The sequence below is a fragment of the Zonotrichia albicollis genome, chromosome 1 (assembly GCF_047830755.1).
Source record: "Zonotrichia albicollis isolate bZonAlb1 chromosome 1, bZonAlb1.hap1, whole genome shotgun sequence".
NCBI lineage: Eukaryota > Metazoa > Chordata > Aves > Passeriformes > Passerellidae > Zonotrichia > Zonotrichia albicollis.
Window position 1 is genome coordinate 143,550,985 of NC_133819.1, and position 6,164 is coordinate 143,557,148.

Consider the following 6,164-nt stretch of genomic DNA (forward strand, 5'->3'; position numbering starts at 1 on the left):
CCAGAAGACTCAGGGGTTGAGATAGAGACAGCTTAATAGGGAAAGCAAAAGCCACGCACACAAACAAAGCAAAACAAAGAATTAATTCACTGTTTACCATGGGCCGGCAGGTGTTCAGCCATCTCTGTTACATGTGCCCCATCGCATGTAACAGTGACTTGGGAAGACAAACACCATCAGTCCAAACATCCCCTCCTTCCTCTTTCTTTCCCACACTTTATATCCTGGGCATGATGCCATTTGCTCTGGAATATCCCTTTGGTCAGTTTGGGTCACCTGTCCTGGCTGTGTCTCCTCCCAGCCTCCTTTGTACACTCAGCTTCCTCACCAGCCTGGCCGTAGGAAAAGCAGAAAAGGCCTTGGCTCTGTGCAAACCCTGCTCAGCAATAACAAAAACATCTCTATATTATCAACCTTGTGTTCAGCACAAATCCAAAACACTGGGAAAAAAATTGCCTCTGAAGCAGCCAAAACCAGCACACCTTTGTACAGAAAGGGCACTTGCTGGTTGCTGCAGGGCATACATGGAGCTGCTGTCTCTCTATATGTCTCTCTAATGCATTTGGTGATTACATTTTCTATCCCATACAGGCTAGTTTCTGCTGCAAATGACATCTGCAAACAGACAGTGCATAGAGATGTTTTGTGCAAGCCCAACTTGGGATAATGAAATCAGAGCTCTCCTGTTTTCATGTGTCAGATCCCATCAGCATCACCCAGCATCACTCTAACCCACACAGTGCCTGCACACAGCACCTGTCTGTAGTGTATGAAAATGAGACTCACCAGCTCAAGGAGAGCAAAATGAGTTTGTTTATTGCAGAGTTAAGACAGTACTTGTGCACTTTGTGTGGGATTTTTGTTCAGTGCACACAATCTGGCTGCAGGTCTGCAATGAATCCATCACCCTGACAGCTGGGTGGTTTCCCCAGGCTTTGCAGGCTTTCAAAGAAACAGGATGCTTCTTCTGTTCTCACACAGTGGGTAATCCAACTTCTTCTGTGTTTCCCAAGAATTTTCTGCAGTGTCAGACTGCTGTTTCCTTTCACCTATCAGCTACTGTATTTGTCATATACCATTGTTATAGCCAGATAAATTAAAGCCTGGAACAGGGAGGTATTTCTCCTCTCAAGTTTCTGCATTTACCAGTCATCACTGCTCAATGCTGCTAAGAAGACTCTTTTGATTCCAGTACCTTGGAGACCTGCACAGCTTCAAAATATCCCTATAATCTGATTTTAAGAAATGGCATACCTCTAGAAGGAAATAATCTTGATTATCTCAGTATTTGGTGAAGATGCTTATTTTCTAAATGCAAAATAGAGATGGACATGGCATTCAAAGGACAAGGTTTGAAAGACACAAGCATGCAGAAATGATCTGTTTTCATGGATTTCTACTTATTTTAATTATGGACATATGAGACATTAGTCATGAGTATAATTAATTGATGCCTGCTAGTCACACCTATATAATTATTCTAAATATTAATTTTTCTAGTTTCATCTGAAGAGCCACAGGAGTTAAAATTAAGAACCATAATTAAAATTTGCATTAATTGCATTTTAATTTCTGTAGCACACTATTCATTGGTCTGTTTGTATCTGCTTGGAGTGAAAGGGATTCCTTGCACTGGTGGTTTTTACCCAGATGAGGCAGGAGATCTGGTAATTTCTGGGAAGGAAAGCCAGTTAATCCAGGCATTTTGGATACACCTCAAAGCAGATCAGTTCAGTCAGGGCTTCATAAATAATTTCTAAGACTGTGAGTGTAATGCAGAATAAGAAATGCAGGGATATAATCCCTGCTGAGGAATACTGTGATGATCTGGAGCACAGGAAAGATTCCTGCTGATGTTTATGGGCTACTGCAGATGTAGAAACCAATTGCAATTATTTTTTCCATGTTTTTTTTTTCTGGTCTATGAACCTTAGCTTTCCTTAATAATATCATTATTAATTTTTCCACTTGCTGAGTCCCAGCAATGTAATGTACACTGCCAGTGAATGTGCACTGTCAGTGAATGCCCCTTGTAGCTGTTCTTGCCTAAAATTTGAAGCTTCATCATAAATAATTGCATTAGTAAAGTAAGTCTTAATGCATTTAGAGTCTTCTGTGTATTTTACTTTAGCCATCTTTAGGAAGCTGTACTACTGCAGGGACAGAATATGTGCAGTCATTTGGGGAAAGTTTAGAGCTTTCTAAAGGAAAAGCTTAAAAATTAATTGAAATAGAGAAAAGAGAGTGTGACACCAATTCGTATATGCCCACTGTTACTCTTTGCTTTCCTACCTGTTAAAGTAGAAATGCATAGTTCTTGTGTGGTTAAACATTTAAGACTTCAGGTTGTTAATGCTGGGTGACACCTGACTTCCCACCTCACCCATTTCACCTTCTCCTTTCTTTTTTTTTTTTGTGCTGTCTTACCATGGTGCTCCCTTTCTTCTGCTCTACAGCTTCATTTGCTTATCTGGCTTCAAAGTTGAGTCATGAAAAGCAACCAGCATGGAATTAACTAAAAGGCTTTTATTAGTGATCGAACAATGAACAAATGGTGATTAGCTGATATCTGAATGAAAATCAAATGGTAACCAGAGGGTGATTTGGTATATATTGGGTCTGGCTGAGAGGGAGTTCATTTTGCCACAGCAGCCCTCACAGGGTGTGCTCTACACTGGCACTGAAAGGTGTTGGTAGCACCCCAGAGTTTTGGCTGCTGCTGAGCAAGGCTGGCACAGCACCAGCCCTGCCTCTCCAACATCCCCTGCCCACCAAGGGGCTGAGGTGGGCCAGATCCTGGGAGGGACAAAGCCAGGCCAGCTGGCCAGACTGACCAGAGGGGTATTCCATACTGCATGACATCAGCATCACAACAGCTACAAAAGTGAGGAGCAAGAGGGTGCATTTGTTTTTTACAATGTTTGCCTTCTGTAGCAACTGCTCTGTTGCTGAGGCCCTTCTTCCTGGGAAGCAGCTGATGGGAAGTAGAGAATAATTTTATTTTTTATTTTCTTTGCTTGTGCATGTGCAAACTTCTGCTTTTGCTTTGGTAAACTGACTTATCTCAAGCTGTAAGTAATTTTCCATCTTATTTTTTCTCCCTTTCCAGCTGAGAAAGGAAGTGATAGAGAAGCTGGATGAGCATCTGGCCTCCATCCAAAGTCAACTCCACCATAGGGCAACAGCTGAATTTGTGACTTGAGGATGACTTAAATTATGATTCACACAGTGGTACACTGGTACTTGTTACCCTTGTAACAACAGCTGGATAATGTCACTAGAACATGGTAAAACTCTGGGCCTAAGGAAAGCTGTCACTTCCTGCAGGTGTTTAAGAACTTACTTAAAGACAGGATGTGGAACTTGGTGATATGGTCCATTTGACATGGCTGTGTTCAGTCAAAGGTTGGACTCTGTAATCTTGGAGATCTTCTCCAACCCAAGTGATCCTGTGATTCTGGGCTTTAGGGGAGATCACTGTGCTGCCCTTGAGGGGAGTGCAGTGGGCTGCACAGATTTTTATGAAGTAATTGACTCAGCCTGCCCCACCTCTGGTGTACGTGCAGGCTGCAGCCATTGCTGTGTTAATCCTGTCCACCCCCAGCTCAGCCAGTTTTCCTCACTCCTGGTAAGAGGCAGCCCAGGCTCCTCCATTCCTGGAAATGTGTGACCCAGCACAACTCCAGATCTCTACAGCAGGGCTGACCTCAGGGCTCTTGTCAGAGTTGCCTGAACCACTGTGCTGTTCATCCACCTGGAGCACACCTGGAGGGAGATGTGGAGGCCAGGGGAAGCTGCAGTGCCTCAGACAGCATCAAAGCTCTTGTGTGGATGGGCAGGGAGCTGGTGCTGGGCAAGCCCCTGCCTGCTGGAGAGGGAAGGGCTGTACTCCCAGAACAGGTGCTGACACAGAATGCAGGAGTTAAAATCCTTCCCCAGCCTGAAAACCAGGTTACTGTGGCATGGGTTCAGTTTTGCAAATGCTGATTTAGAACAGGTGAAACAACAACACTCAGTGGTGCTGAACCCCACAGATCAGAAGTCAGGTTTTCAGCAGAGGGACAGGATGGGGAACACATTTAAACAATGTGGGCATTCAGGACTCCATGGGAGCTGCTGGGATGCATTCCTGGATGTGAGGAGAGCAGGCAGGTGTCAGAGAGAGGCAACTCCCACTGTCCTGTGAATGGTGGTGGTGATCCTGAGGCCTGAACACCACTCCTGTCTCAGGGACAGCAAGGAGGAGGATGAGGAAAGCTGTAGGACAGCCAGCCTCACCACAGACCTTGGGAAGGTGATGAGACAGACCTGGAAACCATGCCCAAACATACAAAGAACAAGAAGGTGCTTGGGAGTACTCAGCATGGATTTACTAAGGGAAACCCAAACTGAACGCACTGGCTCCACAGTGGGGCCCAGGGGATCATGATGTGCACCATGATGTCTCCAGTTCCTAGAGGAGCACTAAGGGGCTGATACTGGGGCCAGAACTGTTCCGTGTCTTTGCTGTGACCAATGGACCCCCAGCAGTCTGCAGGTGATACAAACCCAGGAGGAGCAGCTACAGGGCAGAGGGCTGTGCTGCCATTCAGGGGGACCTGGACAGGCTGGAGAAGTGGTTCAACACAAAGTTCATGAAGTCCAGAAACTGCTGGAAAACAACTTGGTAGACAAGTTGTTCCTGGGGAAAAGTTGTTTCCCTCTGGCTTTCCCTGGAATCCTGGGAAAAATCAATTCACTCCTGTAGCAGTGACCATCAGCTGCTGGCACATCTGCTAGCAGGTGGGGGAGATGAGACTTCTGTTGGCTCATCCCTGGCTAGAGACATCTGGGTGCTGAGCTCAGAGCTGGACTGCCCTGTATGACAGACAGGGACAGACTGAAGGGCCATGGAGGCAATTAACAGCTTGGAGCCCTTGTCATATGAGGAGAGGCTGAGAGAGCTGAGACAGCTCAGCCTGGAGAAGAGGAGGCTAAAAGGGATCTTATTCATGTGGACAAATATTCAATGGATGGAGGGAGTAAAGAAGAGTGACAGTCAGTTAGAGTCAGTGGTGCACAGTGACAGGAGCCAATGGGGAAGAACTGAGACATGTGAAGTTCCATTTGAACGCAAGAAAAAACTTCTTTCTGTGTTTAGGTGGTCAAACACCTGGGCAGATCACCCAGAGAGACTGTGGAGCCTCCATCCTAGGAATACTCAAAACTCAACTGGCTGTGGGCCTGAGCACCCTGTGCCAGCTGCCCTGCTCCAAGCAGGAGTGTGGGCTGGACAGGCCCCCAACAAGGGACTTTCCCTTGAGCTGTGGCCTCTGCCTCCTCTTTTTCAGTCTGATAATCACCAGGCTGTTTCTCTGATAGGCTAACATCCCCTGCTGGCAATTCCACAGCAGCTCCATGCAAGATAATTAAGCCAGGTGTAAAATGTTCCATGCTGTGGAAGCTTGGAAGATAAGGGGGCTTGTTGTGCATGTAGCAAGCTCTGAAAGCTGAGCCAATCAAGGATTATTGTAATAACAGCCAAGGATTGTTATGGCTGGAAAGGGGCAATAGGAGGAAGGGAAATGAGAGACAAATGTCCTTGTTCTGGCTCACGGAGATAAGCACAAGACAGTCAAGAAACTTATCTCTAGGGTGGGAAAACTTATCTCTAAAAAAGTACTCCCACAAAGCCTGGGTGTGCACCCCAGGACACCCCATCAGCTGGACTGGTGATCTCTTTTTCTCTTTCTTCCTTCCTTTCTCTCTTCCTCTCCCTCTTTAAACCATCTTTCTTTCTCTATCCCCCTTGTCACCCCACCTTTCATCCCACTCCTTTTCCAAGCCCCACTGCTGTGTGCTCAGGCAGGAGGTCAGGGACTAACATCAATTCCCATTCAAATGTGTAATTTACTAATAAAACTTAAGAGTTTTTGTGAACTCTCTTATTTCTGTCATTCCTTTTGACCACAAACATCTGTGAATCTTGGGTGCTCCCTTCACCTTAAGGCTGGGACATTGCACGTACCATGAGTTAAAATTATGTGACTAAGCATCTTGTTCCCAACATTAGAAATGTTACAGTTACATTAATATTTGTGCCTTTAATTAGCCTAACAGGACTTTTCAGCTGTAAATATTTAATTATTTTATGTCCCCTATAGAATTACACTAACTGTTTGTAG